The 22,634-nt window shown below is 46.7% G+C and overlaps 1 long non-coding RNA gene across 2 annotated transcripts; it reads right to left on the bottom strand.

Moving 5' to 3' along the window:
* Positions 1-88: 88 nt before the first annotated feature.
* LOC132250235 (uncharacterized) lies at positions 89-19,792 on the bottom strand. Of its 2 annotated transcripts, none has more exons than XR_009461885.1 (3): positions 19,631-19,792; positions 1,767-1,822; positions 89-921 (listed from the first exon to the last, which is right to left on the bottom strand). It is a non-coding gene; the product is annotated as an uncharacterized LOC132250235 (long non-coding RNA). The 2 variants fall into 2 exon arrangements; XR_009461891.1 differs by lacking the exon at positions 19,631-19,792 and adding an exon at positions 14,596-14,781.
* Positions 19,793-22,634: the final 2,842 nt, after the last annotated feature.

The raw sequence follows: 22,634 nt of genomic DNA, 5'->3' as shown, positions 1-22,634 counted from the left end.
CTGAGTGTGTAAAAGTTGTTTTCTTGTTTTCCATGATTTGGAAGTTTTGCAGCCAAACAAAAATAGAAATCAATAAATACAAGGAGAAATTAAGAAAAACAGGGAAATTACCATGTGAGCTGAAATGAAACAGAAGCATAATACGTTTAACTTTGTTTCACTCTAACAGAAAGTTTTTGTATGGCTGTTGGGCACTTGAGACATGACAGGAAAAGACAGAAGAACAATTGGTTTAAGGTCATTCTAATCCTTTGAAATGACATATAGAAGGAGGTTTCATGTGTGAATTAAAGTATCAGTACTTCATGTATTATGTAGTACAGTTAACATGTACATCATGTTCTGAGTTTGTTTTTGAACATGCACATTAAGCAAACACTAAAAATGTAATATTTTTGTCACACTATTATAAAACCTGCAGTAGTTCTGCTTAGTAAATTTCAAACATTCAAACAAACCTTCTTCCTTTTGTACTATGGGGAAAGGTCAGAAACATGTTCAAATCAAAATAAGCAGACTCTCTTACGGGACCCTTCATCTCCCTTGTCATTTTGCTGTCCATTGGCTTTATTTCAGTCAGTAATATCTGGTTTACACATACAAATATTGACAACTTTTTCAGTGCTTTTGGAAGTGTAGCTACCTCACATAAGGTATGATGTATTACACTTTTAATAAAAGAAGTATTTGTGTCTTGGTAGATTTGATTTGGAGGCACATTCAGTTTAATACAGCAAAGAAAGGGAAAAATACAATAGATATTTTCCATAGGTTCCAAAGGAACCACCTTCTGACACTGATAATTGTTTGATCTCTCTTGAGGACAGTCGGGTCCTATTTACTCATGAAAAATGCAGGACGAGAACAAAGAAAAGTTTCCCTTCTCTGTTTCACTAGCCATGCTGCTCTTTCCTGTGGTCCCTGAAATGTGATGAGCCAGAAGAAAGAGAACAGAAAGAAGAGAAGTCATGAATATAAGGTAATATACCAATAACTGCATTTCTTCAGGTTGTTTTATTGTCTTCTTTTTAAATCATAATATTTATAAATTTATGGTATGACATTTATTATTTTCTGATATGGTGTTCACTAATGTATGGTATTTTAATCAGGATATGCTATCTGACCAGTTACTAATCAGAGATCTGAAAGACAATAAATTACTCTCTCAAATGAAAGAGTCCAAATCCGCTTATTCGCTGTATGTCATTTTTCTTTGTCTCTTACTTTGCTTTCTTGTTTCTATTCTTCTCCAGCTTCTGTAGCTGTTTGTTGTCATTTCCTCTTAATGAAGAAACAGAATATTTCAGAAAAAGAGGTCATGTCATTTGTCTGTGACTCCAAATGCTGGGTATTCTTTTTTGGAAATTAGTTTTAAAACTCTTACAGGGTCGGACATGCAACTGAAACCAATGTGAAAGCTCCAAGAGCTTTGATACCATAAATTACGTTCTGCATTTCGTTATGTCTTTTTTGCCCTTCATTTTCATGATTCCCATAAGGCAGCAGCAAATAAGGTTTAAATTGAAATCCATTTGCCTAAATAGATATTTTCTTTCTTAATTTACTTGTGACAAGCTTAATGAAATCACATGGGCAACATGTACTTGTGTACCATTTAGTCTTCTAGAACTGCCTTGCCATGTCTTCAGGACATTTTCTGTAGTGGGATTTTGAAGAGTCAAGATACCTGGCTAAAAATCTGATCAGCAGCATCATGAGCTACAATATGTAAATTCACACTGTAAAACTTTCTGTTTCTTTACCTTGCTGGCTTATCTGCTGGAGCAGATGCAGTCACATACAGCACACTCAGGAAAACCTGCAATGATATAAAATGTCTTTTGTTCCATACTGCTTTAAAAAAATAGTAGAAAACATTACAAACAGCTACACATCCTACCTCATGACCTCCAGGAATTACATCAAATACTTGGACACAGTTTTGGATCTATTTTTGTAACATTTCTTAGTGTCCTTTGGAAAGACCTCATGCTGAATATAGAAGAGCATTTGTATTTTCTAGAATCTGAGAAAAATGACTAAATGTGACTGAGCTACAAGAGTCCAAGATGGCACTGCTCTTTGGGTGTATATCCATCATTCCTAATTATTCACTAGAGTTATATATCATATATCCTGTTTATCACCTCTCTGTTCTGCTGTGCTCTGCTCAGGATGGCCACTGTATGTGCCAGCAAAAGCTAGATAACATTTTTCTTTCACTCATAAGGCCACAATATAAATGCTATTGATTTTGTATTATGCATGCATTTTCATTATTTTTTGCTGAGACTGTTTAAAGCCTAGGAAGACTTCTAAATGCATGAGTTACTTATACAGCTTAATGTGTGTAGCTATTTAGAGAGCAAAACAGTAATGGTAAGAAATTCCAGAAACTGTGTGTGTGTTCAGTGATCATGGGGTTATGATTAGGTCAAGCTGAAGCGATGAAACTAAGTGTGAAAGGGCAGGATACAAGTTAATGTTGCCTTAAGGTCTTTCATTATGTGACAAATAATAAGCATTTGTTGAAAGCAGAGAATATATTATAAATTGCATACTGTTAATATATCTACCTTTTATACTGTTTCTGTAGAAGGTCTATTCTGCAATGCCTAATTTTCTGCAAGCTGTGACCCTGTATCACACAGTAAAAAAGTGCTTCTCTTGCAGACTATTTATATAACAAAGATATCTTTGAGTGATCATTTTGTGTTCAGTGATGTTGAGATGGCCTTTATAAATTAGAATTATTGCTCCATTGTACACTTTGTAAGAAGAAGTAGATGGAGAACGTAACAGTAACACTTCTCTGCAAACAGTGAAAGCATTTATTTATGTTAATTAAGTCTGGAGTTAGTCCTCTGAGTACAAGGATATATTTTTTTATTACTAATTGGCACAACTCAGAATAGTGCTCTGTGCTTCTAAATAAGCAGAAATAAATGGTTCCACCTGCTTTTACATGATGAGCAGAACACCCTGATATTCAGGGGCTTTAGAGTTAACAGTAAAGTATAAAAATCTGTAAGGCAGAGATGGGAAGGGTGAGGCTTGTGGAACTAACACAGCTCATATACTGGAAGGGATCCTAAAGACTACACATAGTTTATGTTAATATAACTTCAAATAAGAGCTCACATGCCCACATGCCTCCCTGGGTGAAGAGAATTGTTTGTGAACTTACAAATGGTATTCCAGCCTGGAAGCCTTTCTAAAACTTCAGTTTCTTTAAATCAGTAAATATCATATCTTTGACTTGAGAGCAAATCCTCAAAATGCATGCCTATAATCAGGCCCTCAGTTATAGAAGCGTCTCCCCTGACAAATGCATAGGTTTTTCTGTTATGGACTTCTCAAGAAATGCTACTCTTGACACTGTAAGAGACAATTGAAGGGCATTGTCTCAAATAAGCACATAGTATTGAATTGAATCAGGATGTTAGCTCCTTACACTAACACTGACTCTCCTACATGCAGGTTTTTTAGGTCTTTGAATTTCTTAAACAGGCCTCTGATTACTCAAAGAAAGTCCAAAAAGAGGAACATAATATATATTTTTTTATAATTGAATTGTGGGCTTAACTCCAAGACAGTCAGCTGGGTGAGGAACTGGCTGCAGGATAGAACTCAGAGAGTCGTAGTGAACGGATCTGTGTCATCCTGGTGAGAAGTGGGCAGTGGTGTCCTGCATAGGTCAGTATTCAGTCCAGTACTTTTTAACATCTGTATTAACTATTTGGATGTGGGGGTGAAGAGTTCACTGGCCAAGTTCACAGATGACAGCAAGTTATGGGGAAGCATGGTAAGGCTTGAAGATAGGCTACAGTTACAGGCAGACCTAGATAGACTAGCTAGTTGGGTGGATCAGAATCTGATGAAGTTCAACGTTGAGAGCTGTAAAGTGCCCCACCTCAGGATGAGCAACCCCCAACACACCTACAGGCTTGGTGGCACCAAAATAACTAGCACCACAAATGAAAGGGATGTGGGGGTAAAAATAGACCACAGTATGAATCTACTTCCGCTCTACTCAGCCCTGGTGAGACAGCAGCTGGAGTAGTGCATCCAGTTCTGGGCACCACACTTTAACAAGGACGTGGACAAGCTTGAGAGAGTCCAAAGAAAAGCCCCCCATATAATCAGAGCCTTAAAAGGCAAGCCATACGAGGAAAGGATTAGGGATCTCGGACTCTTCAGCCTGAGGAAAAGAAGGCTGAGAGGGGACCTGGTAGCAGCTTACCACTACGCTAAGGGAGTACATCAATGGCTGAGTGAACAACTGTTCACCAGAGCACCCAAGGGGAAAACCAGAAGTAATGGTCACAAACTCCTGGAAGATCGATTCAGGCTCAATATTAGGAAAAACTTCTTCACAGTCAGGGTGTCCAGACTGTAAAATAAGCTGCCTCCAGAGGTGGTACAATCACCTACCCTGGAAATCTTCAAGAGGAGACTAGACAGTCACCTGACCCCCAGTTATCTTTCCTGCTTGGTGCAGGGGGCTGGACCCGATGATCTTCCGAGGTCCCTTCTGGCCTTACAATCTATGAATCTATAAGTTCTTCTTACTCCTCAGTAGTAAGTGGGTGCATCTATATGTGCACTTTACCGTGGAATCGACTAATTAGTTCCACAGTAAAGTGTTACAGTTTACATGTGTGCCAATATTAGGGCACAGGAAGCTAATTAACCCTGCCATAGGATAGTACCATCAAGGACAGTACTAGCTTATGGTGGAGTACTTTGTGTTGCCAAAATGCATGTGTAGATGGTGACCAGGGGCATAAATTGTGCCGGGCTAGCCTAACCAGTCAGGAGCTTGCTCCTTCCCATCTCAAAGTGCTGCTGTCCTGGGCACACATGTAGACGCTGCACCTGGGAGCAACCGATTCCAGCACAAACTGCTCTGGAGTTTATTGTGTTGTCTTAATTTCACATGTAGGTGCATCCAATGGTATAGATTCATAGATGTTAGGGTCGGAAGGGACCTCAATAGATCATCGAGTCCAACCCCCTGCATAGGCAGGAAAGAGTGTTGGGTCTGGATGACCCCAGCTAGATGCATATCCAACCTCCTCTTGAAGACCCCCAGGGTAGGGGAGAGCACCACCTCCCTTGGGAGCCCGTTCCAGACCTTGGCCACTCGAACTGTGAAGAAGTTCCTCCTAATGTCCAATCTAAATCTGCTCTCTGCTAGCTTGTGGCCATTATTTCTTGTAACCCCCGGGGGCGCCTTGGTGAATAAATACTCACCAATTCCCTTCTGTGCCCCCGTGATGAACTTATAGGCAGCCACAAGGTCGCCTCTCAACCTTCTCTTGAGGAGGCTGAAAAGGTCCAGTTTCTCTAGTATCTCCTCGTAGGGCTTGGTCTGCAGGCCCTTAACCATACGAGTGGCCTTTCTCTGGACCCTCTCCAGGTTATCCGCATCCCTCTTGAATTGTGGTGCCCAGAATTGCATGCAGTACTCCAACTGCGGTCTGACCAGCGCCCGATAGAGGGGAAGTATCACCTCCTTGGACCTATTCGTCATGCATCTGCTGATGCACGATAAAGTGCTATTGGCTTTTCTGATGGCTTCGTCACACTGCCGACTCATGTTCATCTTGGAGTCCACTAGGACTCCAAGATCCCTTTCCACTTCCGTGCCACCCAGCAGGTCATTCCCTAGGTTGTAGGTGTGCTGGACATTTTTCCTCCCTAGGTGCAGCACTTTGCATTTCTCCTTGTTGAACTGCATTCTGTTGTTTTCTGCCCACTTGTCCAACCTGTCCAGGTCTGCTTGCAGCTGTTCCCTGCCCTCCAGCATGTCCACTTCTCCCCATAGCTTTGTGTCATCTGCAAACTTGGACAGAGTACACTTCACTCCTTCATCCAAGTCACTGATGAAGACATTAAAGAGTATCGGTCCAAGGACCGAGCCCTGCGGGACCCCACTGCCCACACCCTTCCAGGTCAAAGCCGACCCATCCACCACGACTCTCTGGGTGCGACCCTCCAGCCAATTCGCCACCCACCAGACTGTGTAGTCATCCAAGTCACAGCCTCTTAACTTGTTCACCAGTATGGGGTGGGATACCGTATCGAAGGCCTTCCTGAAGTCTAAGTATACGACATCCACCCGTACTCCTGTGTCCAGGTTTTTCGTAACCTGGTCATAAAAAGAGACTAGATTGGTCAGGCACGATCTGCCTGCCACGAACCCGTGCTGGTTTCCCCTCAGCATAATTTGTCCTGCCGGGCTCTCGCATATGTGAGCCTTGATAATTTTTTCAAAGACTTTACCAAGGATGGAGGTGAGACTGACAGGTCTATAGTTGCCCGGGTCCTCCTTCCTCCCCTTCTTGGAAATGGGGACCACATTGGCCCTTTTCCAGTCCTCTGGGACTTGGCCCGTGTGCCACAAGCATTTGAATATTCCTGCCAGTGGCTCTGCAATGATGCCGGCCAGTGCCTTCAGCACCCTCGGATGGAGCTCATCCGGGCCTGCCAACTTAAAGGCATCCAGTTCTTCCAAGTGACCCTGCACCATCTCAGGGTCTACGCATGGAAGTCTGGTGCCTCGCTGCTGCCTCTCTACAACGCCAGTGAGAGACTTGTCCTGCCCCTCACTTAGAAACACTGAGGCAAAGAACTCGTTGAGGAGTTCAGCCTTGTCCCCCTTGTCTGTCACCAATTGTTTCTGCCCATTTAGCAGGGGTCCTATTCCTCCCTGGGCCTTCCTTTTACTCCCTATATCTCTAAAAAACAATGTCTTGTTGTCCTTTACTTGGGATGCCATCCTCAGCTCCATGGTAGCTTTGGCCCATCTAACTGCCTCCCTACAAGCACGAGCAGAGGAGGTATATTCGCCTTTGGTGATCTCTCCTTGTTTCCACTTTTTGTGTGCTCCCCTTTTGGCCCTTAGGCTGCCCTGGGTTTCTGCGGTCAGCCAGGGAAGCCTCCTGGCCCCTTTCCCTCTTTTACCCCGCACGGGGATTGTCTCGCTTTGTGCCCGAAGGATTGTTTCCTTAAGGCACAGCCACCCTTCTTGGGCTCCCATCATTTCAAAACTCCTACTCTGCAGTGCGTCCTTGACTAATCGCCTGAGTTCATTTAAATCAGCTTTCCTAAAGTCTAGTACTTTCACCCTACTAGTTACCTTACCCTCTCGACGTCTTATGGTGAATTCTATCAACATAAACTTCCTTATATATTGGTAGTATGGATAAATGAGTCTACATTAGCATAGGACATTTTAACTGACACAAAATCCAATTAAAATCAAGAGAAAAGAAACCATTGTAAACCATGGGATACAAAAATGCAAGGCTGTACTATACTATCAATCTATATACATCAAACTTAAATGTAATCCCAAAACTTGTGGAAGTTCATCAACAGGAAATTCCAACCTGATAACTCCATCAAAATATGTTAGAATATATATAGAAGTCTCTTTAATAAAAACATCTCATTTGTTAAAGGAAAATGATAATTAATTAATATTTAAATAAATTTTCTTTATGAATATTTTGGTCAGAAGAAAAACTCTCCTCAGTCATTATGAGATAACTTTATACTTAATCTTTTCCAATGCAGATGAATATTGAAGATTACAGGGGAAAATAAATGCAGGAACCCTGCAGAATTAAAAAAAAAAAAAAAAAAAAAAAAAGAATAGGATAGGATAGAAATTGAGGACTAATCTGCAAGGAAATAATGAGAACCTCTTGCACTCTGACCCTCCTACACACCCCGATCTCTGTAAAAACCTATATCAAAAACACAGCAGGTCACTGCCTGGATTTATATGCCTCATTCTACTCCTACAGAAATATAGAATAGACTGAATTTACTTTAATTAAGGAAGAAGATTATGTCAGGCCAAGGGAAACCAAGACCTCTTGCCAAAACCAAAAACACTTTAATTAATTGTCTCATTTCAGCTAACTTTGACTGAAGAAAACCAAGATCATTAGAATCTGAATAGATTAAAGAAAAAAATACATAGACTTATTCTGCTTTCACACCAGTTTTATATGGATGGATTGCAGTGGGATTAAATCTGATTTCCACCAGAGTAAGTGGACGATCATCTCTTTTACCCCTTCATTTTTCTGTTGAACAGAAGCTGCAGGTAAAAAAAAAATCTGGATAACAGGACCTATTGATAGCAGCATGTTCCTAGCCTATTGAAGTGAAAAATGGACCTGAATGATTCCAAGTTTGGAACTTTTACAAATTTGGAACTTTTACACATTATACACATAGAAGGCAACTTTGGATGATTGCCTCGTGTTGAAATTTTCTTAATAAATTTAAACTTGTATTTTTTATCAATTTAATTGAAAAATTCAACTATATATTTTTTTAATTATGTATTTTGACCATAGGCCTTATCTGGCATAAACCAGCATAGCATCACTTAAGGCTTTGGCTCAGGATCTTGGTGCTCCATCAGCAGTTAAATTTACAGCAGCTGAAGTTTTGCCCATCTTCTGCCCCTTGTACAATGTCACTTCATCCACAGTATCTAATTCCAAAAAAATTCCTTGTGCAAAATGGCTATTTAATTTTATGGGAACTCTCTTTGTGAAGGCTTTACAATTCCTAGTCCCATGCATACAACAGCGGGTGAAAAAATAAAATAGGGTGTGTATGTAATCACTTATCTGTTGCAGTAGGTAGTATAGACCCCTCACTGTAGCATGTAGGATAGGATTCACAATTCAAAAACTGCTCCCGATGTCTGCCCTTCCTGCCAGCATATGGAGAAAAATGTTTGGCCAAGACTAGTAAATTAGGGCCTAGTCCAAAGCCCCACTGAAGTCAGTGGAAAGATTTCCATTGTTTTAAATGGACTTTTGATAAAGTCTGGTAATGTATGTAGTGCAACTGCCAAAAAGTTAAATAGAGCTCACATTATACAACTAGGTATTGAATAGGTTTTCCAGATTTGTGAATGGTTGTCTGAAACCAACATTGCCAAGTTTTTGTTCCCAGGTTGCAATTTGCCTGTCTTAGAGTTGTTACCTGAAGTTTGGCTGAGCTTTACAGATTGTGATGTCTATAAAGGGTGGATCGGGCTGGAGAGGGGGAAGGGCAGGCAATAATGTACTCCTCCTTGATTCCTGGTCCGCCTACATTGGCAGCAGAATTTCTATTCAGGCGGCACTTAACTTTGTGGTTCATTATAATCCACCTCATTCCTTCTAAACTCTTCATTTCTTCATGGGTGTTGACAACCCTCTTTCTTTTTTAATGGTCTTAATATTCCACTAATCAAATTATTCTTTTTTTGTCAATTTTGCTGTCTCGTAGCTGCTCCTTGTAATATAGCTCCTCTGTTACAGCTCTGCAGACTGTTTTAACTCTAACTAAAGATATTAATTCAGTTTCATAGTTTCATAGATGTTAGGATCGGAAGGGACCTCAATATGGAAACATTGTGGAAACATTAACTCAGGTGTGCAAATGCATTTCAGTTAAGCATTGGATGGAGTGCCAAGATACTTGGGAATTCTTGATTTTGTTTTATGAATCTGAAAGAGATGTACATTTCATTCCAAAGACAACAGGACTAAAGAAGCAACACTTCCTGATTATTTTTTGCCTAGTTTTCTGTTTTTAATCCATAACATATGATATAGCGAATGAATGCACATTTACAATAAAGCTATATTTGGTTTTGCTTAAACTAAATAATATAGCCCTAGATCTCCTGCATATTAGTAAAGCTTCTAGTTTCTTTTTACCTGGAAAAAATGTGTTGCGTTATATGTGATGATGCACCATATCATCTGCACTCCACTTTTCAAAATTCTAGATCAATCTATGGTGTCTACTGATATCGAGTTGACAAAACCATAATACAGAATGTCAGTGGCACTTATGTATTTTGTGTGCAGAGATATGGGAAACAGCAGGCCCTGAAATTCCTTCTTTATCAATTCATTTTATTGTCTTGTACTGACAAGCTTATCTACACTCGTATTTTAAGGTCCGTTTTAACAAGTGGCTCCTTTTTCATTGTGATACCTGTTTAACTGTCCCTTTATGCAATGGATAAAAACCAAAGTATAGTAATTTTTCTTTCATCCCAATTATAACGAAGTAGGTCTGCCAGAAGTATTACCTATGCATAGGCTGCTGTTTCAGTGGCCCAGACTCTGTAGTGCACAAGTGTACATTTTGCAGTCAGAAGAGCAGCAGGACTTCATTATGAAGCCTGACAGCCACAGCAGAGAAATGAGGACACTTTCAAAAGAGCCCTTAATTAATGAGCATGTATGTAACTCTGATAAAATAGATGCCCTGGTGAAAATATCAACCAAATCTGACACTGTTCATTATTGTCTTTATTTCAAAGGCTGCTGTCAAATGGTATTTCATTGCCTTATATAAAATACTTAACTCCAGGGTTAAATTACCTCTCCCAGCTGCAACGTTAACCAACCTAATTGTCCCTCCTCATCTATAAATATTTAGCATCAGGAGAAAAAAATACAGTGAAACCTCAAGGTTTGACTCAGAGAATTACAGTTCTGCCAAACACTTAGGACCATGATTGGGTTTGATAAACAATGTCACACCAAAATCTGGATAGACTAATGATTTCTCTCTCATTAGTTCTAGCTGGTAGTTTCAGTGCATTTCTCAACCTTAAGCTTACAAAATACGTAGCCATCACTACATTTATGCCTTGGATATACAAGCAAAAATCTATATAGCCATATGTTCCTATTACCAATGAAATCAATATCCCTTCAAAATGGCTGGTATGAATCTTCTCCACCTGTGCCATCCTCATGGTTCATTAGTACAAAAAAAGACCTGTGCCAGCAGAAGCCTGAAAGCAGGCTTTCAATACAACTGGCATAAGAAGAGCTCAAATACTGACCACCAAAAGGAGATATAGTTTTCAGGGGCATGTCCAAATGGACCCACACATGCCTCTTGTGGCATGTCAAACCAGTTTGAGTTGCCACAAGAGGCACGCTGGGAACAAAAAAATGTTCCCTGTGCTGCATATTTGCACTGCAGGCTCTAAATTTGATACCTGGAGATCCAGGTATATAAAAAAGACTGGGGAAAAAAAGTGGGGTAAGGCACACTCTTGTAGGGCCCTCCTCACACTCAGGGCCCTCTTGGCACAGTCCCCCCCCCCCCCAACACTGCCTGTGCCACATCACGCAGGCCTGGCCTGGCTCGATGCACCTTCAGGCAGCACTGGGCCACTCAGGCTGTCACCCAGGGCCTGGCACCACTCACAGGGACCGCATGTCATGTCAGCCCGGGTCCTTCTTCCATGGGCCCCATGCGCCACCCCTACAAACCCTTCATGCACATGCCCAGCCACAAACCCCAAACCCCCACACAAGCCCCGCACCCCCCCAACCTCACCCCTACAAACCCTACACCCACCCACAAACCCCACCCCCTAAACCCTTTCCCACCCCAACCCCCCCCAAACCTCACACCCTACATGCCCAGCCAGCCACATGGGATGGGACAGGACCTGCTCACAGGAGCTGTGGCTACAGGGGCAACTGCCACACTGCAGCCCTGCCCATGCCCACACCAGTGCTGGGACATGAGGTGCCAGCCGGGGGGGATCTGTTCCCAAGACCCACTTGGGGGGTGTGATGAGCTGGGGGGAGGTGTGGAGATGGCAGCAGGGGTGTGTGGGGAGATCTTGCAGGGGGTAGGAGAGACCTCTAAAGCCAGGCTTAGAGCCCCCCCAGTCCTCCTAGAGCAGCCTGTGTAGGTCCAAGAGAATGGATGCTGTCACAGGTGCCAGCAGGTCAGAGTCAGACTGCTGCAGTGGGTAGAGGATGCAGGGGCCACTCCAGATTAGGGCTGCTTCAGCAGTCCAGCTTGCACAAGGGGTAGTGTACCCCAGATACCCACTGGCTGGGGCTCAGAAGCTCCTGTCTATTTGTCTATTCACTTAACGTGGGCTCTAAGGCCCACCCAGCAAGCTAGTAGCCCCTTTACACGGGGGATAATGGATGAGTAGGACACCTAATTCCTCCCTTGGCTGCTGCCTCCATCCCCAGGACTTCATCAAACTCAGCTGGGGGGCAGGATCCCCTGAGCTCACAGGAGGGCTGGGAGTTGTTGCTGGGGTGCCGGGGGGGTGCTAAGGGGGAAAGGGTGCCTGTAGTAGGGGCACTCTTCTGACCAGTGGGACCCACGGATGCCTTCCCTGCCTGGCCCATGGGGCACTCATGATGCAAGGAAGCACAGCACTGGAAGCATCGCAGGTCCCACAGTAAATCCACACTATGGCCCCCTGAAAAGGAATTATGAGGCAACCCTTGGCCTCCAGCCTCACTCCCACCACCAGCAGGATCATGACCTGATGACAGAATGAGCACACGTGACAGAACCCAGGATGTTGGCACCCCAGTGACAAGGCCACCACAGGAAACCAGGCAGGCTATGCTTGGGGAAGGTGGGGGAGGGACACACACACACACAGATGCACAGAAGGGCTAGGGAGACTCAAGCTGGTTTACTCATCCACATAACAAATATTAGGGCAGGGGAACTAGACCACAGGATTTACCACACAAGGGCAAAACACACAGGGGAGCTGCCGAGGGAGATGTAAAAGATGGTTGGAGTAGTGGAGGGGCTTTGTTTGTGGAAGCTCAGTCCAGAAACCCCTCAGGCCTCCAGCCAGGCACTCAGCAGCAGGGCAGCAGGCAGGAACACAAACAGGAGTAGATACAATGAGGCAGCTGTGGGGGAGTACAGAAGCAACAGTCAATTAAGGAAATAAGCCAGTACAGGTGTGGTGTAGGGTGGCATAATGTGGTGCAGAAGGGAATCTCTCTCCTGAGAGGGGACAGCAGCAGCAGCAGCAGCAGTAGCCATGCAGTTCAGCCACTCAGGGTATGCTTCAGGTGAAAGTGGAGGTGAAGGTGGAGGTAGCTTGCCAAGGCAACTGGAACAGGCAAGGCACCTTTAGGCTCCAGCAGTGACAGTGGGGGAGAAGCCCACAGACAATGCAGTCTCCCTCCCCAGGCTTGGCAACAGGCTGGGAAGCAGACCGGAACAGGAGTGCAGAATCTGGGGTGCATTGCTGGGGTGTGGTGGGCCCCCCATTAGTGGTGGGGCAGTGGCATGCGGCATGCAGCAGAGGACCCCCCCCCATGGGGTTGGGGGGAAGCAGCAACAACAGCAGCAGCAGCATGAGGCAGGAAGGGGTGCAGCCAACTTACCCCCAAAAGCTCTGAGAACAAGTCAGCAGCTAGAAGTAGCCAGGAAGGGGCCTGGCCATCTTCTCCCCAGAAGCTCCTGAGACCAAGTTTGAAGCAGCCAGCAGAAGCAGCCTGGGACAGGAAGGGGTGTGGCCAACTTCCCCCCAGAGGCTCCTCTCCTAGAAGCTCCTGTCTATTTGTAACATTCAAATACTGTGGGCTTTAAGGCCCACATGGCTACCTAGTAGCCCCTATTGCATGGGAGCTAATAAGTGAATGCTATAACAAAATACTTGGGATAACAAAAGCAAAAAACAGGACAGGAGTGATGTGAGCATCAAAGGGTCAAAACATGAAAATGAGTGTGCCTGAGAGGTTCTGGAGGTGGAGATGGAGGACCTGCAGCCTGGCACACTCGAGGGTCATGTGCACCAGGGTCTCCCTCTGACCGCAGAAGTGGCAGGAGACTGGGGTGTCTGTGATGCTTACCATATACACTCCTGTGGCAACAGTTCCATGGAGGAGCCATGTAACAGGGGGCAAGCTAGGGGGCAGGTCCCATGCCAGCCTGCCCACCAGTCTCTATGGGGCCATCCACCCTGTTTCATCTGCCATGACTTTGCTGTTTCCATAAACAGATGGAAAATGCATGAGACTGCCCATTACATGCCCCAATGCCAGGGGATGTTATCTGCAGCTCTGACCTCCCCTACATCGCATCCCATGACTCACAGATAGCATCCACATGTTGTAATCATACTCTGCATCACAACTAGTGCTCCCAGGTCTCACAGCGACTTTCACTGCCTCCCTGGAGCAGCAGGTCATTGTGCTGAATTGCCAGCCTTACTTTCATCTCACACTTGGCCTCCTTGAAGCAGAGGACTTACTGAGGTCAGGATTTGCCCCTAACTCTCTGGCTGAGCCCCCTACTCAGCCTCTGTCCCAAACTATAACCTCAGGCAGCCACAACCATGCCTCTTCCCCACACATGGGGTTCCTACTATGCCCCTTCTAGGGCCTCTACACCACTCCCCACTCTGGGGTCTTCTCATCTTCATGATCAACTATTCATGGGGCTGGCCCTTGTGCTGCCCTTCAGACCTACTCCCAGTTTGTCCCTACTGAACATGTCCCTGGGACTGCCCTTAAGGCCTACTCCCATTCAGCACTAGTCAGCCCCCTTCACACACAGCCCTTCAGGCCTACTTCCATTCAGTCCTACTCTGTGTGGGGCCACACAACTACTTTCCTCATGTTACCCCCTCTGGGGTCTCCAGGAACTTATATCTCTGCTGGGCTCAGGTGGCACTCTTCTTGCCATACCTAGCCCCACTACCCCTGCTGCCTCCAAAGCCCACCCAAAGGCAGAGACTGAGGTTAAGGTGCTCCTCCTCACCTTTCATAAAGGAGGTAACTGGCCTCACATTTCCTGAGGACTCCCATGCCACCAGGAGCCCCACAAGGCCACCCTTCCCCAGCAGGGTGCAGTTTTAAGTCATGCCCCAGACCAAGAGCCTCCAGCTCCTACTTGCTAGATGTTCCATGCAGCTCAGCTAGGCAATGGGCTAGCAACAGCAAACTGCAGCCTTTATATCCCATGCTTTCAAAATGGCTGCCATCATCAGGCACCTGGTAGCTGCCTGGCTCTGCCCTTAAAGTGGCAGGCACCCAAAGGTGCCCTGCCAGAAGCCACCAGCTGAGGTCCTCAGTGGCTCATGGGATGAGGGTAGAGTACAGACTCAGCCACTGGGGTACCCCAGCCACACCCTCGTCGAGCTGGTCCTGCCACTTGGTGTCTGGGAAGGACACAAGGGTGGCATGGTGGATTGTGCAGCACACAAGTATGTAGAGGTTGTGGCAATGGACAGTGGAAAAGCAGACTGGTCTGGTGTTCGCCAGCTGGCTTAGGTGGTGGAGCAAGGGGCACCATGAAGCTGGGTGAGGCACCGGCCCCATGACAAACTCTGGTGGGCTGCAGGCCTGGAGAGACCTGGGTGGCCATCCTACAAGAGGTGGCTGAGAGGTGACTAAACAAGACCCTGCCTCCCCGCTCCAGCTGCCAATTAGGCTCATCCGCCAGGTTGTCATGGTCTCCTGCAAGAATACCAGGTGGTACCCTGCCTCCTGAAAGAAAGAGAGTACCTAGCATCTTGGGAGACACTTCCTGAAGCTGTGGACATTGAGGGTCATGACCTTAAATGACCTCATGGCTGGCGGGGGGTGGAGTAGAGGGTTCAGCAGGGGCCTTGCACATCTCAACACCCAGTGTGGGGCCCACCGGCTCACACAGTGCCCTCCCATATGTATAGAGGGTGTCTATAAAACTACAGGCCCGCCTATAAGTCTGGGCTTTGCAGCTTTTAGGCCCCATGCCTTCCCCCACCAGTGCCCTTGCAGTGGTGAGGATGCTGTCAAAATCTCCCCAGTGGTCCAAGGTGAGCTGTACCTTGCTGGCAGACCGCCATGTGTAGTCTCAGTCAAGAAATGCAAGTAGTTCACCCTTGGAGACCACTGGTACTGAGAGGTCCGCAGGCTCCATGAAGCCTGCCAGTTTTTGGGTGCCCTCCACCTAGTCCTGGGGCTCAGTGTGTAGCATGAACTGAACTAATGTAGCTGATGTTAACATAAAGTGTAACAGTAGTGAAATGTAACCATGTTAGTCCTGTCCTGTAAGCAACTTGAAAACTCCATTTTGTATCCTTCTGCTTGACATAAGTAAATGGACTCTGCATAGCTTTTATGTATGAGTGTGTGTGAAAGGGTGACTGGTAAAAAAATGGCATAGAGATGGGAAAAGAAGATTTAACTGTTTATGTAAGCAATAAGGCACCAACTGTAAGTTACCAGCCAGTAAAATAATTAATAAATGCCTGAAGAATCCCTTTTAAGCCTAGGGCACAAAAAAGATAACGAGGAAAAGAAATGCACCCATCCTGCCAGACGGGCAGCAAGAACACTCCAAGGCTGAGATAAGCTCAAGATAAAAAAAGAACAACCACAAAAACAGAAGCTAGGTATGAAAAAACCCCAAAGCACTGAAACAAAGAATGCCAATCCCTATAAAAGAATATCAAAAATGCCAAGTTGAGTGAGTCTCTTTCTCTACTGATGTTTCATTGGAGCACAGATGCATCTGTTCACCCCGTTCCAGCCATTATCTTCAAATCTGCTATCTTCAAATCATCATCCTGGGCTGATATTGAGCACCTATTGCTAGTAACTATATCTGGTTTATGTGTAGATGAAATGGTCGTTTTGTGTATGTTTATGCCTGTGTGTAATAATGTGTATGATGATTTGTGTGTGTTTGTATGAATGGTGTGTCCGAACTTCCATGTCTAACTCATGTAATCAATAAACGCGGCACCTTGCCTTATCCCCCTTTATAAAGCCTCACTCATGATTTGAGCAATAGGTTAATTTGTTAACATTTTGGTGGAGAATGTGGGCAGGGGTAAATAAGGTTCTATGGTGCAGTTATCTATCAGTTGCATGTTATCTGTATAGTAAATTTTGTCTGTGTATGTGTTTGTCTATCTGAAGGTGTGCCCACCGCCCGGTGGCAGAAGTGGTCTTAGGTTAGATTGACCACATTAGAAAAATAAAGGAATGCCTGGAGATAAGCAATTTATAGTGACTTGGAGAATTTGAAGCCCACCTGTGGGTATCTGGATATTTAGACAATTTTTTTAACTCGGAAAGCCCACCTGTGGGTTGTGGATACTTAGAATCCCACCTGTGGGTTATGGACTGCTGGGGTAGTCCAGACCGCCTATAGAGAGGAGTCCATTGCTTTGGTTTGAGTTTTGTTTTTGGATTTGGCTATCTTGAAAATCAGACTTTTTGGCATGTTTTTACAGACTAGTATACTGGATTTAAATAATAATTAACAGTAACTAACTTTAAGCAGTCAGAAAAATACAGAAAATGGAAGTTAAAATGTTCAAAAGAAAATCAGTAAAGAGTAAGGCAGATGTGAAAGATGTCAAATATCCCCTGCCTACATAGCTGCAAGATATGAGTCTTTTAAAACAAATACTGCAGCAATTTGGACATAGCCCATGGATCAAGTAGGCAGTAACAGACACCTGTACCATTGCAGATTTAAAATACAAATTTAAGAACTATATGCAGATATATAATATACCACTACACTCCATAAAAAAGGAGTCTGCAGCAATGTGGCTTCTATGGGAAGCTACTAAAAATCTGTTCCTCCATCTAACTAACTGTTAGGAGGCATTTTAAAGGGGCTAGCTAAAATCTGTAGTAAGGTAAAGTTGTATGGTAATTGTAACTAAGTTTGTAAGTTTTGTGCAGGAGAGGTGGTTTGTTACTGCTGACCAGAAAACTTTGTTTGTTTGCATTAGGCAGAGTAGTGAATATGAGTACATGCTGTGGTCCTCTTGGGATTAAGTAAAAACCTCCTGTTATGTTTGCAATAAGAAGCTAAGAGAGAACAGAGAAAGTCATCTCTCTGTTGGAAAGGCTGTGTAAATGACAGGGTCCTTGGGAAGGGTTACAGTCTTTCATAGATGTGGGCTCCTTACACACTGTCTGACCCCACCAGTCTGCTAAGATCCTGGACTCTGGTTAGGCTTAGGAGAGCTCTGCAGCCCCTTGAGACAGGGTGAGGGTAAAGGTGGGGGTGTGGCTCCTTCACAAGATGGTAGGATAGAGCTGGAGTCCTGGGGGCTCTGCACAGGGTCTCTGACAAGATTGGCCTGTTGATTAGGAGACCCCACCCTGACCCCCTCTGGTGTGGGACCATGGGGCAAGATGGAAGTGAGGTTTTTTTGGGAGGGGAAGTGAAGAGACCCATCAGGCACTGGGGTGCCTTCAGTGTCTACCTTGGGGTCCTGGGAAAAGGGACCTCCCTCCTTAGGTCCTGCCATACTTGGTTTGGGAACAGAGTCCCTTGAGCTCACAGGGGGGCTGGATGATATGGCTGGGGTGCCAATGGAGCCTGAAGGGGGAGGGGTACCAGTGTCAGGGGCACTCCTCTTGCCAGTGGGACTTGCAGATGCCCTCTTCTTCTGGCCCATGGGGCACTCATGAGGCAAGTGCTCTGGGGCGCAGCACCAGAAGCATCACAGGTCCCCCAGTGTATAAAAAACCCTCACCAGGGCCCCCTGAAAAGGAATCATGAGGCACCCCTCATCCTCCAGCTGCATTCCTGCCACCAGCTGGATCATAACCTGGTGACAGAAAGAGTGCACACGGCAGAGGCCAGGGTCTCGGCACCCCAGCAAGGGGGCCATCACTGGGGAGATAACTCTCCCCAGGGTTTGGAGCTGGGGGAGCAGGGCCAATTAGGGACATAGGGAGGGATGGAGCTGAGGACTATCCTTGTCCCCAGTTCTTCTAGAGGTTTGAGGGGGATGTACCTGCCCTCCACCATGAGCCCCCTCTCCACTGCCTTTTGTGCAGCGGCCTCCAAGCCAAGGAAAAGACCCACTTGCCATGAAAGCAGGAGGCTGCCACAATCTTGGGGGGCCCCCACTACCCAAGCCAGGGCCTGCACCCATGCCTCAAAGTGCCGGTTCTCCTACTTGGGTAGTTAACACTTTACCCCATGCCTGTGGGTGAGTGCCAGAAAGGGGGCCCCACCACCTGAGCTGGAAGGGCCATCGGTGAAGGGTCCAGGCCCTGCAGCTTCGGGCTGCCCTGCAGCTGCCTGTGTATAGCTGTGGTTCCCTGCTGGGGGGCTACATTGGTGGGGCTGTGGCAGGGGCTAGGGCCAGGAATAGACTGAGTGGGTGTACCTGGTCCCTTCAGGTGCTGGTGGTCTAGGCTTGGGGGTGGGACCATAGCCCTTCCCGCCCCTAGCTGTGGAGGAGGCTGAAAAGGAGCCCTTCCCACTGCCCTTGTCCTTGGTCCCTGATGGTAGGGGAGGGGGCTTGGAAACGCCTCCAGAGGGGGCCTGGCCAGTGGGAGACCCCCTGACCCTGTTGACTCCCTGCTGGAGTCTCACCTGCTCCTACAGTGGAGGTTGCAGGCTTCTCTACCCCGAGAGGAGGTTGTTCCTCTGGGGTGTGGGCTGCAGGAGCATGCATCCCCTTAGAGGCTTGGCGGGGATCTGCCCCCATAGTGGGGGCTGCAGGAAGCTCTGTGGGGGCATCTTCCTTCCCAGAAGGTTCCTTCCCTGACATTGCTTCATGTGAGGGAGGGGAAAACAATAAAAAACCCCCCAAAGTATACAATGGGGCTGGTGAATCTAATAGGGGAAGGCTGGGGCTGTGGGGGGAGAAGGGGGGAAGGAAGGGGGCTGAAACTCACTAAGCAATAGCTCCACAGGAAAGAACGTGGAGGGCTATGCTTGGGTAATGTGGGGGAGGGGGAACACACATACAAGGGTTGGGTAGACTCAAGCTGGCTTACTCAGCCACACTACAAACACCAGGGCAGGGGGAGTGGAACACAGGACTTACCACACAAAGGCAAAAACACACAGGGAAGGCTGCTGAGGCAGGTGTAAAAGATGGCCGGAGTGGTGGAGGGGCTTTGTTTGTTGAAGATCAGTCCAGAAGCCCCCCTCAGGCCTCCAGCCAGGCACTCAGCAGCTGAGCAATAGGCAGAAAAACAAAGCAGGATCAGATGCAGTGAGGCAGTTATGGGGGAGTGCAGGAGCAATCAGTCAAATAGGGAATAATCCAATGCAGGTGTGGTGTTGAGTGGTGCAGGTGGTGCAGCAGGGAATCTCCTTCTTTTCTGAGAGGGGGCAGCAGTAGGACAGATAGCAGCAGCAAAAGCAGAAGCAGTGGCAACATCCATCCAGTTCAGCCGCTCAGGCTGTGCTTCAGGTGAAAGTAGAGGTGAAGGCAGGGGCAGGGGTCTGCCAAGGCAGCTGGGGCAGGCAAGGCACCTTTAGAGTCTGGCAGTGATGGTGAGGGAGGGGCCCACAGGCAGCTCAGGCTCCCTCCCCAGGCTGCCCCCCAACCTGGATGAGCTGGGCAGCAGGCCAGAACAGGGGTGCAGAAGCTGGGGTGCAGTGCTGGGGTGTGGTGCAGTGTGGTGGGCCCCTCCCCGAGGGGGGGCAGTGGCATGCAACAGAGGACCCCCCCCCGTGGTGGGGGGGGCAAAAACAGCAGCAGCAGACCAAGGCAGGAAGGGGTGTGGTCAACTTACCCCCGAAAGCTCTGAGAACAAGCCAGCAGCTAGCAGTAGACCCACTAGTAGCACCTATTGTATGGCACTGAGGCCCACGCGGCTAACTAGTAGCCCCTATTGTATGGGGCCAATGGATGGATGACGCAACAAAATACTTGGGACAACTAATGAAAAAAAACAGGATAGGAGTGTTGTATGGGCCAAAGGATCAAGACATGAAAATAAGCGTGCCTGAGGGGGACACGAGAAGAGCCCCCCGGACTGCACCCACCAGTCCTCAATGGCATCCATGGAGCTGGTGGATGCTACCCACTGGTGCTGTGCCCGGAAATGTGCATGGACAAGTGAGAGGAAAGCAGCCCCGCAGTCTCCAGGCACCTTCCTGGCCAGAGCCTCCTTCCTAGTCAAGTACAGGGCCCACTTGGCCAGGGCCAGCAGGAGGTTGACCAGGAGGTCCCAGGACTTGGTGGAGCCACAGATGGAGTGACCAAAAACAAAAAGATGGGGGGTAAAATTCAACCAGAACCTCAAGAGGAGGTTCTAGAGGTAGAGGGGCTGCAGCCTGGTGCACTCAAGAGTCATGTGTGCCAGAGTCTCCCTCTGCCTGCAGAAGGGGCAGGAGACTCCTGAGAAGCTCCTGGGCTGCTTGCCAGGGCAGGTTTTTATATTGCCAGGGCAGGCCTCTAACTCCCCCTGGATGAAGATCCAGGAGAAGCTGTGTAGGGTCATTTTGCCCCAAGTTGCACAACTTGCCCCACACCAAAGTGCATGTCCAGGCACATGTGCTGAGGCAAAAATTGCTGGCACAAATTTATGCCGCTCATATTTGAGCTGATTAATTGGGAGCGCAAGCACACGTGCCTGCATGCATGGATGCTTCCCAGGCTAATTTGCTTCTCTGAAAGAAATTAAGACATTCTTCAAAAACAATAAGAGTAAAGCTGTTCCATACAAATTATTAAATTATTTCTGGCTAACAGCATACTGCAAGCTTTAGGGTCACCTTCTGTGATGGACCTTTGAGGTGCAAGTCTTCCTCCTTTGAAAAGATCAAGAGATTGAGCTAACTTAACTGAACCAAAGGACAAACTCAGAGTAACCTAATTTCCCCAATCACTTTGTTAGAGTTTGGTCCCGGAGCCTGAAAGCACCAGGAGACATAAATTACATTATATATGTGAAGGACATATATCCTTTCTTGCCTGTAAGATCAACCATCTTCATAAGCATCTCTCACAGAGAAGGCAGTCTTGCACCTAAACCACGCAGAAGCCCAGTCTCTTCTAAAATGTCACTAACTTAGTTTCTCTTTCCCCTTTTTCCAAGCTTCCTTATGCAGGCAAACCTGTATAAAGTTTATAGCTGACAAACATCAATCATATCATATCAACTAAGCACAATGGAACTAGGACTTCAGGGATAATTTCTATCTCTTGGGTTCCCTCCAAAACTACTGTCATTCATAAGGCCATAAAAACTGATAGAGTGAAACTTCCAGACACAGGGAACTACATCCTCAGCAGGGGACCCTCAAATATTCAACCCTATGAACAGAGTTCAACCAAGTTCATATTTCGTTTTTAAAAAGGATGGGCATAGGAGCAGACTACTGAATTTTTAACCGGGGGAAAGAAGCACCTCAGCCTTTATCTGCTTGTCATGGTACGCTGTCTCACAGCTGACCCCAACCTACAGAGACAGGTCAGCCTGAACCTCATCCTCTGATGACAGGTTCTTTCTAAGCAGAATACTGGACCACAAAGAAATTCCTCTTTTCTCTAGGCCAATATGCCCCTGAACATATCTCTTAGAACAGAGGTGGGCAAAATATGACCCATGGGCCAGAGCCAGCCCACCAGATGATTTCATCCAGTCCATCAGCGGGTACCCACCAATTAATTGTATCCAGCCTGGCCTGCAGCTATCCCTGCTGTACCCTGGGGCCAAGCCATGATCACTCCTGCTGGGGTAGCACACTGCACTCCCAATCTCACCTGTGAGACAGCCACGGCTCTGGCCCTAGCCCTGGCCTGTGCACACAGCTTCTGAGTGGGGCTGCTGCTGCTGCTACTGGTACAGCTGCCCAGGGAACTGCTTTCCTCCCTCCCTCAGCCTCCAGCAGCTCCTCCTCCTGCCACTGCTGCAGCACTCTGGGCATCAGGTAGGGAAGTGGTGGCAGGTGGATGAAAGCTGCAGCTGGGTGGGAGCATGGAACACGGGGCTGGGGTCAGCAGGAGTGCAGATCCCAGGATGGTGGGAGCATGGGGCCTGGGCTAATCTGGTTACATCATGTGGCTCCCTGTGGCTCATGTGCAGCTGCTGGGA

This window comes from Alligator mississippiensis, chromosome 1 (assembly GCF_030867095.1).
Source record: "Alligator mississippiensis isolate rAllMis1 chromosome 1, rAllMis1, whole genome shotgun sequence".
Classification (NCBI taxonomy): Eukaryota; Metazoa; Chordata; order Crocodylia; family Alligatoridae; genus Alligator; species Alligator mississippiensis.
The sequence above is the reverse complement of the archived record's forward strand: the minus strand, read 5'-3'. Positions and strand labels throughout refer to the sequence as shown.